General features: G+C 39.2%; 1 long non-coding RNA gene across 1 annotated transcript in view; it reads left to right on the top strand.

Annotated features, from left to right (window-relative positions):
- The window catches only part of LOC145512143 (uncharacterized), a 65,537-nt gene extending 58,688 nt beyond the window's left edge, over positions 1-6,849 (top strand). The window contains exons 3-5 of the long non-coding RNA XR_014058329.1: positions 2,951-3,052; positions 4,263-4,586; positions 6,639-6,849. This is a non-coding gene — a long non-coding RNA (uncharacterized LOC145512143). The remainder of the gene's footprint in view (positions 1-2,950; positions 3,053-4,262; positions 4,587-6,638) is intronic.
- Positions 6,850-11,275: the final 4,426 nt, after the last annotated feature.

An 11,275-nucleotide genomic window follows, 5' to 3' on the forward strand; every position in this document is an offset into this window, starting at 1 on the left:
GGAGAGCAGAAAAGATGTATGGAATGAAAGACTCAGAGAAGTTAATATAAGTGTATGTGACTGAAAACATATTTAATATCCAAATATCAAGTTGTTTTGATGTGTACTTGTGTGATAAGAGACAAAATTAGGAGAGTTTCAAAGCAAAAAAATCCCACTTTCTGTGGTATAATCCTATCATATCACAGATAAATCAGCAGTTTTACTTAATCGTTGATGTTCTTGAGCCAAGATCACAGAATTTAATGGTAATATATTTCTAATGTCAGTTTTATATCTTATAAAATATATTGTTTGGTGTTGAAAAATAATGTTTGAAATCTGGTTCATAGCACAGTAGTCTACATGGGGATAGTTTGAAATTCATATCTTATTTTACTATAATAATGCTAGTTAATATATAAATATATATCAGTGATTTATCTATCATATGTCTATATCTGGAACTTTATTCATGGACATATCTATTCTACCAAATATCTGTGTTGAAAATTATGGCTTTAAAAAAAAAAAACTTAGTTCCATATACAGAAAGCTAGGTTGCAGTATTCAAAATTGCCTAAATGATTTCACTTAATAGGAAGTACCAGCAATGTTTAAATAATTATCACTGATTTAGCCTAAGCATTCCTGGAAAAGGAAAAGGCAACTCACTCCAGTATTCTTGCCTGGAGAATTCTATGGACAGAGGAGCCTGGTGGGCTATAGTCCATGGGGCCCCAAAGAGTTGGACACGACTGAAGGACTAACGCAGTAACCTAAGCATACTAAGTAACATTGTGAATTTAATAAAGTATATTTCAGAGACTTCCATTTCTAGAATGTCGTAGATCTTACTAGGCTAATGCTTCTACTGCATGTACTAGACAAAAGCTGGTTACATTTAATATATATTTATATTTAAAGATGTCAGTGATCTCTGGATAAGTTACCTTCTAGAAAGGTGGAACCACTACAAGGTGAACTAAAGACTGCTGACAGTTTTCCATTTATGAGACATTTTGGATTTTAGGACCAACTACGGGCACTGTTCCTGAAATTGCTACTTCCCTGGTACCTTCATGTTTTAATTTACCTTTTGAGTTATCTAGTTAATAGCTTTATACCTAGTTAGCAAATTATTTATATTAATTTCTTCTGTTACAATAACTGATGTGATTTATATCTCCTAACTGGAGTCTCACTAGGACAAGGGCAAATGTAACAGATTGTATTTAAAATTAGGAATAGTATATAGTGAGGAGAGACTGAAGAGAGAATCCTGGTGAAAGTGAAAGTCGCTCAGTCCGTGTCCGACTTTTTGCGACCCCATGGACTGTAGCCTGCCAGGCTCCTCTGTCCATGGAATTCTCCAGGCAAGAGTACTGGAGTGGGTAGCTGTTCCCTTCTCCAGGGGTTTTTCCTGACCCAGGGATCAAACCCAGGTCTCCAGCATTGCAGTTTCTTTACTGTCTGAGCCACAAGGGAAACCCCGGAAATTTTGGTAGAGTTCTGCAGATTTGCATATCCCCTACTAAGAACATTAGATTTCTATAAAATTAGTCATACCAAATAACTAGTGTATATTTGCTCATGAATTTTCTTCTGTAAATATTAAACTGGATGTTCGGGTTATTATTCATTTTAAAGATTGATTCAGAAGTGATGTTTTCAGGTATGTTTGAAAGAACTGGGCAGGGATGATGTAAACAGCTGACCCATCTTGTGGTTTCCTGAGTCTGAAGTAAAGAGACAAGGAAGGAAAAGTATAAATAAGAAACGTAGGAACAAGCAAATCTAAAATTTAGATGAATATATCAAATTAATATAAGCACCTTTTGAATCATATTCAAAGCAATATTAATCACTTAAATGATGGCAGATTTCAATAATACTTACTGGTCAATGATGTGATTCACAATGAATACATTCAACACCATATTCTGATATAGCAATTGTCAGGAATGTGAGTTTAAGATTTTTTTTTAAGATTGTAGAACATGGGGTTTCTCTGGTGGCTCAGTGGTGAAGAATTTGCCTGAGAATGCAGGAGAGAGACGGGGGTTCAATCCCTGATCTGGGAGGATTCCACATGCCTTGGGGCAAACTAAACCCTGGAGTCACAACTGTTAAGCCTGGGAGCTGCAACTACTAAAGCCCACACACCCGAGAGCCCGCGATCTGCAGCAAGAGAAGCCACCACACTGAGACGCCCGGGGAAATCAACTGAGAATAGCCCCTACTCACCACAGCTAGAGAAAAGCCCAAACAGCAACAAAACCCAGCACAATCAAAAATAAATCAATAAGCTTTAAAAAATACTGTTAAAAAATTATAGAATATGGATACAGAAAAGAGGAAAATATGAAGAATTTTCATTGTATTCTATTTGCCTTTCGTTAGAACTATTTCAAATAAATTTTCCAAAAGCATCTTTTTAAATAGAATAATATGCTATTAACAATTTTTGCTATATGCCTAATATTTTCAACTAAGAAAACTTCTTAAATTTCTTCTCAACACTTTAGGTAGTCAAAGTTATCTGTCAGCTCTCCATTTTCGCCCAAAAATAATAAAAATTGCATTAAAGCAGGAAAAAAATAATCTATGAACTAGAAACAAAAGCAGAATGGCCAATTTCAGCATCCAAGTCACTGAGCTTTCCAACATATGTTCCAACAACTCATGACGTGTTACTTACAGAACAATTCACTTCACTCTCCCCATCATAAAAATGAAAATATATAAATCATTCATCTTTCCAGATTTTCAGACATAAACCTGGAAACATCTGTGGCTTTTTGGTTCACTTTGCAATATTCACACTAGTCATTCAGTGTTTGACTTTTTTTTCTCCCTCTTCTGGAATCTGTTTTCATAAGAACTACTACCTGTTACAAACCTGAATATTTTGACAGAGGTTTTGGTTACTTTTTTAGTTTTCCCCAGATATGTTTTACTTTTTCCCCAGGATTTCTTGGCTAATGACAGTTATGACCTAACTGCAGTGAAAAAGTACCAGCATGATATTGGAGGTTGATACATCTGGCAGACAAAAGGCAAAAAAGAAAATGTGAGATATTTCATCACTAAAGTAAATGCAAAATTAGACATTATAAGCCATGCTAATATTATAAGGTAATCGTAGTTTCAGTTTAGTTTTCTTTTTAATTTGTTAGTGATGACACTATTCAGTATGCATTGTACCAAAGTCAATGTGTAAATATAATCACAGAAACTTCTTTGTAACATAGGAATAAAGTAGAGAATCTTATGATGGAAGTATTGGATGCAAGCAGAAAACACTATTGAAAAAGGGTAAAAATCCTATCAGCAGCATTTTCTTTTTTAAAAAGATAGCCTTAAAGTTGTGATCTTAATATGATGAAGATAATATGTTACCATATGTTCTTCACTGATTTTAAGAATCCTTTTTTAATCAGCTATTTATTTGGAAAGAGCAATATGTATTAAAAAGAAAATGCTTTCAGATTATCTCCATGTTTTCTCTCAAAATTGTAGTGATAAATCTGATTGTCTCTCTTAATGAAGCACCCTGTAGTTTCAAATTTTAGTGAGATTATCTAGCAAAAGAAAAAAGATAAAATCACAGGCAAACATTCTTGTTTTTGTTTGTCTCTTGTTGTCTGAGTCTCAAAGGAAGCAACTTTTTTCTTTAAAAATGCAAACTGGGGAGACCCTGCTTCTAGAAAAGCATGATGCAACTTTATTCATTTATTTGTTTATTCAATATTTCCACAAACAAAACAGTTTCAAAAGCTCATAATAAGAGCTGAATTTAAAAGATAAAATCTGCCTTCACTGAAGGAACTTACATTCTTTAAAACAGTAGTGATATGCAGATGGCCAATAAAGTATTATATGCATTAAAAGAAGTGATTATAAGGTAAAGCAGGTGAATAAGGAACATAGTGATGAAGTCCCCTGAAAACATGTATGGTGCTGACAAGCCTTTATTTCAGAGATGATTCTTAATTGGATCTTTGATGATTTTCTAAAAGAAATTTTTTAGCTCATCAAATCAAAACATTTTATTTATTATAATTATTTTATTTTAGAGGACTAGATATGTGAATAAAACTAGAAGCATGAAGCAAAGCAGCATGTTAAAGGAACTGAATATTCTTTTACCCCTGTACTGTCAGAAGACTGTATCATTTTAGCCAAATTCAGCCCATCATCAGTTTTTATATTTATTGGAATGTGTCTTACCCATTAATTCACTATTGTCTATGAGAGCTGTCTTCTTTTTATAAGTGCAGGAGGAGAACGGGATGACAGGGGATGAGTTGGTTGGATGGCATCACCGACTCAGTGGACGTGAGCAAGCTCCGGGAGTTGGTCATGGACAGGGAAGACTTGCGTTCTGCAGTCCATGGGGCTGCAGAGAGTGGGGCACCACTGAGCGACTGAACTGAACTGAGGTGTCCTGAAGACTAATCTAGCATTGATTGGATTAGAAGACTAATCTAACACTGACTCTTCATTTAGAGTAAAGTTTGCTGTTTTATCACAAAACAAAGCCTGGAAGAAAAAAAAAGATTCCATGAACCTGTAACAACAGAAGAGGAAAAGACAACTGAAAGGTGTGTTTGCTGAGTTGCCCACTGGCAGTGTTGAACTTTGAACCCTGTACTTCTGGTAAACAACAAGGGTCAAGAAGTCTCCTCCATCTTTTTGAGCTTTGGGAAAATCTTATCACAATGAATAATTCTCTCCCACATGACTTACATAAGACTTTGGATGACTCTCTTGTGTACCTATGAAAGGGCTAGGTGTAGACCCTTCAAATTCCCATTCTTTGTCTCATAAATAATTAGCTAGGGGAGAAGATAAGCCCAACTATCATTTAATCAAGTTAGTGGGCATTTTATCCAAATTGCTGAGTGGGAACAACAGTTCGGCAAATTTTCTATTTATCAATATTTATTTATGTGGCCGTGTTGGGTCTTAGTTGCAACATGTGGGATCTTTCTTTGTGGCTCACAGGTTTCTCTCTAGTTGTGATGAGAGGGCTCCAGAGCATGTGGGCCAAAGTATTGGAGCTTCAGCTTCAGCATCAGTCCTTTGAATGAATATTCAGGACTAATTTCCTTTAGGGTGGACCGGTTGGATCTCCTTGCAGTCCAAGGGACTCTCAAGAGTCTTCTCCAACACCACAGTTCAAAAGCATCAGTTCTTCAACGCTCAGCCTTCTTTATGGTCCAGTTGTTAAGAACCCACTTTCCCTTCCAATGCAGGGGATGCAGGTTCAATGCCTGCTTGGAGAACTAAGATCCCGCGTGCTTCTGGGCAGCTCAGCCCACACATCACACCTACTGAGCCCACGTGCTCTGGAGCCTGCTCCTCACAGCTAGAGAGAAACCCGTGAGCCATAACGAAAGATCCCACATGTTGCAACTAAGACCCAGCACGGCCAAATTAATAAATAAATACTGATAAATAAAAAATTTCCCACTCAGCAATTTGGATAAAATGCCCACTAACTTGATTAAACTGTAGTTGGGCTTCTCTTCTCCCCTCAGGCCCCTGAATTATGAATCACTTTTGAGCATTGAAAACAATCTCTTTTTAATGGTCCCTCTAGAGAGCAAACAGACATGGAGGGAAAACAATCTCTGATAAACCCTCATCCTCCCACTGGCACTGCCTACTCCCCTATGTCCAGTTCTTTCCGGCTGGTTCTCAGAAGGGTTTCTATTTGACACCTTGGGTATGAGATACTAATGAACTATCCAGTGAGATAAAAGCAGCTTCACCTTCCCTGGGTTAAGGGTGGCATCATTGGTGTTAACTGTCCCAAATTTCCCAGTTACACAATGAAAAAATGTTGTGAGTTTACCTCACCACCCCTCTCATACACAGCTTTGGGGTTTGAATGAGAATCTGATGGGGATGTATAGCTCTATATCTTTTAAAACTTCTACGGTGGTGTTAATCATACAATTCGTCTGGGATACAGTTTTGTTTCCATTTTATCATCCTCCCAAGGGGCTGCAGGGACCAATTTTAGGGTCTTCCACTTGAGCCTTTCTGCCAAAACCTGCCTTACTCTACAGTTCAGGGAATCAATGAAATGCTTCTTCAAACTCTAAGGTATACCTATGGCAATTATAGGCTTAGGTACTAGAAAATACCCACAGCTTTATTCCCTGAATATATTAGACCCACTATATAATGAACTTGAGACAGCTCTGAAACCCTCATTCCATCTAGAAAACCATGGTGGCACTTTCAATCCCCTGATATCAATGGCACTGTAGACATCTTGTCCAATAGTGTTCAAAGAATTTGGATATTTCACTTTCATACAATGCAATGCAAAGATTTTCCTCCAGCACCTCAGCTTTCCCATAGGTCAGTAGGCTCTGAGGCAGAGGAACTTATATTTAAAAATTGATCCAGGGGTTGATATTTTTCACCATAATCTTTAATGTCTGCTTTCTGCTCACTAGCCATCATGTCTTTTTTCCTAGTTATTCAAGTTAAATAATACCTATGTAGATTTCTATCTTTCTCACTCTTCAAAACATCAGGATCTATTAATCATTTTTACAAATCGCTGCAGGTTCTAGTAATCTAATTACCATTTGGCCCCTGTGATCCATTATAGTCATTAATCCATCTTGTCTCTGCAGGGGGTGCTGCTGCCTTGCCTCTGCCATTCCAGAGTCCACCATCTCCCGTTCAAAACCAGGCAGTCCAGTCAATAGGTTTATCTCCTGCACTTAACCTTGGCATGAAGAAGAGTGCCTCCACCAAGGATTTTAAAGATTCCAGTATGCCCTCACCAACACTTTTCTATTAATAGCAACTTTAACAAAGGAGCTGTTTTCTGTTTCCTCTCAAGAGAGTCGTTTTCATTTCCTTGAGCCTTCTGGCTCCTCCCTTGGTATTTTTTTAAGCCATCTCCACTTTAGTTACTGTAGGCTAGTGTTTCTTAAACTTAAATACGACACAAATTATGTGGGATCTTGATAAATACAGATTCTGATTCAGTACACTGGATGAGACTTTAAAGTTTTATTTCTAATATGCTCCTGGGTGAAATCCATATTACTGGTCTGTAGATGACCCTTTGAGTAACACTGCTATAGATGTTTGTTACATGCAAACTGAAGAAAGTCATCTATCAAAAACAGTTTCTAAGTGCTTCTAGGCCAATAAATCACTCATACCTGGACCCACTGGACCAGTACTTACAAGACTCATCCACATTTTTCCCTGTTTCTTTTTGGTACCCATCAGTGGTCCTAAAATATCTTCAGCATGTGAGCAATTTCTTGCCAGAGCAGAGACCATACGTTCCTGCTGAATTGTGCTATGCCCTGGCCCCTGGAAATAGGAGAGAAGGACAAACAAGAGTCAAACAGAGGAAGAAGAAGAGCTAACTAGCGCTCCATCCATCCTGATCTTTGGAAGAGCTTCATGAAATGTTTCTCAGATCCTTGCATGAAAGGATATAGCTTTTTCTTTCTTTTTCTGAAATCTGTGAATGACAGATCCATTTGTTTGAAATTCCCTGAACTTTTGAGGTACATATGTATAAAAGTTGAGGGGGTTTCAGGGCACCCCATAATATCAGTTCAGTTCAGTCACTCAGTCATGTCTGATCCTTTGTGACTCCATAGACTGAGGCACACCAGGTCTATCTGTCCATCATCAACTCCCTGAGTTTACTCAAATTCATGTTCATTGAGTTGGTGATGCCATCCAACCATTTCATCCCCTGTCTTCCTCTTCTCCTCCCACCTTCAATCTTTCCAAGCATCAGGGTGTTTTCAAATGAGTCAGTTCTTCGCATTAGGTGGACAAAGTGTTGGAGTTTCAGCTTCAGGATAGTCCTTCAAATGAATATTCAGGAACGATTTCCTTTAGGATGGACTGGCTGGATCTCCTTGCAGTCCAAAGGACTCTCAAGAGTCTTCTCCAACACCACAGTTCAAAAGCATCAGTTCTTTGGCGCTCAGCTTTATTTATACTCCAACTCTCACATCCATACATGACTAGTGGAAAAACCATAGCTTTGAGTAGATGGACCTTTGTTGGCAAAGTGATGTCTCTGTGTTTTAATATGCTGTCTAGGTTGGTCATAACTTTTCATCCAAGCAGCAAGCATCTTTTAATTTCATGGCTGCAGTCACCATCTGCAGTGATTTTGGAGCCCCCCAAAATAAAGTCTGTCACTGTTTCCACTGTTTCCCGAACTATTTCCCATGAAGTGATGGGCCCAGATGCCATGATCTTAGTTTTCTGAATGTTGAGTTTTAAGCCAAATTTTTCACTCTCCTCTTTCACTTCCATCAAGAGACTCTTTAGTTCTTCGTTTTCTGCCAAAAGTGTGGTGTCATCTGCATGTACGAGGTTATTGATATTTCTCCTAGCAATCTTGATTCTAGCTTGTGCTTCATCCAGCCCAGCATTTCTCATGATGTACTCTGCATATAAGTTAAATAAAGCAGGGTGACAATATACAGCCTTGACATATTCCTTTCCTGATTTGGAACTAATCTGTTGTTCCATGTCCAGTTGTAAATGTTGCCTCTTGACCTGTACACAGATTTCTCAGGATGCAGGTCAGGTGGTCTGGTATTCCCATCTCTTTCATAATTTTCCAGTTTGTTATGATATTCACAGTCAAAGGCTTTGGCATAATCAATAAAGCAAAAGTAGACGTTTTACTGGAACTCCTTTGCTTTTTTGATAATCCAATGGATGTTGGCAATTTGATCTCTGGTTTCTCTGCCTTTTCTAAATCCAGCATGAACATCTGGAAGTTTATGGTTCACATACTGTTGAAGCCTGGCTTGGAGAATTTTGAGCATTACCTTGCTAGCATGTGAGATGAGTGCAATTGTGTGGTAGTTTGAGCATTTTTAGCATTACCTTTCTTTGGGATTGGAATGACAACTGACATTTTCCAGTCCTGTAGCCACTGCTGAATTTTCCAAATTTGCTGGCATATTGAGTGAAGCACTTTCACAGCATCATCTTCTAGGATTTGAAATAGCTCAACTGGAATTCCATCACCTCCACTAGCTTTGTTCATAGTGATGCTTCCTAAGGCCCACTTGACTTCACATTCCCGATGTCTGGCTCTAGGTGAGTGATCACACCATCTGATTATCTGGGTCATGAAGATCTTTTATGTATAGTACTTCTGTGTATTCTTGACACCTCTTCTTAATATCTTCTGCTTCTGTTAGGTCCCTACCATTTCTGTCCTTTATTGTGTCCATCTTTGCATGAAATGTTCCCTTGATATCTCTAATTTTCTTGAGGAGATCTCTAGTCTTTCCCATTCTATTGTTTTCCTCTATCTTTGCATGAAATGTTCCCTTGATATCTCTAATTTTCTTGAGGAGATCTCTAGTCTTTCCCATTCTATTGTTTTCCTCTATTTCTTTGAGTTGATAACTGAAGAAGGCTTTCTTATCTCTCCTTGCTATTCTTTGGAACTCTGCATTTAAGTGGATATATCTTTCTTTTCTCCTTTGCCTTTCACTTGTCTTCTTTTCACAGCTATTTGTAAGGCCTCCTCTGACAACCTTTTTGCCTTTTGCATTTCTTTTTCTTTGCAATGGTCTTGATTACTGCCTCCTGTACAATGTCAGGAACCTCTGTCTATAGTTCTTCAGGCACTCTGTCTATCAGATCTAATCGCCATACCTGCCAGAGATGCTCAGAGGGCTCAAACAAACCTTGTGCGCACCAGGACCCAGAGACCTCAAAGAGACTGAGACAGAACTGTGTTTGAGTGTCTCCTGAGGATGCACAGGTCATCAGTGTACTGCCACAGGGTCAGGGATTCTGGCTGCAGCAGACCTGGGTATGACATAAGCCCTCTTTGAGGAGGTTGCCATTAACCTACCATAGAGCCGGCAGAACTTACAGAGGATGGGGTAACAGACACTTGGAGGGCACAAACAGAACGTTGTGAGCACCAGGGCTGAGGAGAAAGGAACAGTGACCTGTCAACTACAAATTGGCACTTACCAAGAGCATTGCCAATGGCTGAACCACAAAAGCATTTGCCATCTGCCTCTACGGAAGTTGAACCCCAGGCTTCTATAGCTGTTGACCTTCAACAACCCCTGAGGGAGTGCAGGGTGGAGTGAGGCACTCTGTGCTCCAGGGAGTCAGGTGGGGCAGGTTTTTATATAGTTGGATGTTTTTAGGAACAGATTTTATCATCTTATGCCTTGCATCTCCTCATATCTAGAGAAGAACCTTTTCATGGTGACATCAGATCCTCATGACCCACAGAAAACCTTTTGTAAAATGAGTGCTTCATGGTATTGAACTCCCCATTCACCAAAACCTTTTATATTGACTTTCCCCCACTGCTGCTTTGGAGCAGTCTCTCAGAGATATCTGAGATGCTGCTTCCTAGGCTGCAGTCCTTGTTTTGCCCCAATTAAAACTTAACTCACATTTCTCAAGTTGTACATCTTTTTTTAGTCCACAACCCCACAAGAGCCTGACCCGGACTTGCCGTGAGTGTCCAGGAGTCTCCAGTAGAGGCGTCCAGGGGTGTCTAGGAGTCTCTAGGTGGGTCGGTGGTGGCCTGCTGCAAGGTTGAGAGCAGTGTAGCAGTTGAGTGTAGCAGTGCATGCATGGGACCTTTTGAAGGAGGTCACCATTATCTTCATTACCTCCACCAGAGTTTGGCCTTAGGTCATATAACAGGGAGGGAACACAGCCCTGTCCATCAACAGAAAATTGGATTAAAGATTTACTGAGCATGTCCCCGCCTGTCAGAACAAGACCCACTTTCTCTCTCAGTCAGTCTCTTCCATTGGGAAGTTTCCAAAAATCTCTTATTCTTCTCCATCATAGGACAGACAGATTGAAAACCACAGTCACAGAAAACTAACCAATCTGACCACATGGACCACAGCCTTGTCTAACTCAATGAAACTATGAGCCATGCCAAGTAGGGCCACCCAAGAGGGACGGGTGATGGTGGAGATTTCTGATGAAACATGGTCCACTGGAGAAGGGAATGGCAAGTCACTTAAGTATTCTTGCCTTGAGAACCCCATGAACATTATGAAAAGGCAAAAAGATAGGACACTGAAAGATGAAGTCCCCAGGTCTGTAGGTGCCCAATATGCTACTGGAGATCAATGGAGAAGTAACTCCAGAAAGAATGAAGAGAGGGAGCCAAAGCAACAACAACACCTAGCTGTGGATGTGAATGGTGATGGAAGTAAAGTCACATGCTGTAAAGAGCCATATTGCTTAGGAACCTAGAATATTAGGTCCATGAATC

The sequence above is a fragment of the Giraffa tippelskirchi genome, chromosome 7, assembly GCF_054371585.1.
Source record: "Giraffa tippelskirchi isolate mGirTip1 chromosome 7, T2T-mGirTip1v1.2.pri, whole genome shotgun sequence".
NCBI classification, from domain to species: Eukaryota; Metazoa; Chordata; class Mammalia; order Artiodactyla; family Giraffidae; genus Giraffa; species Giraffa tippelskirchi.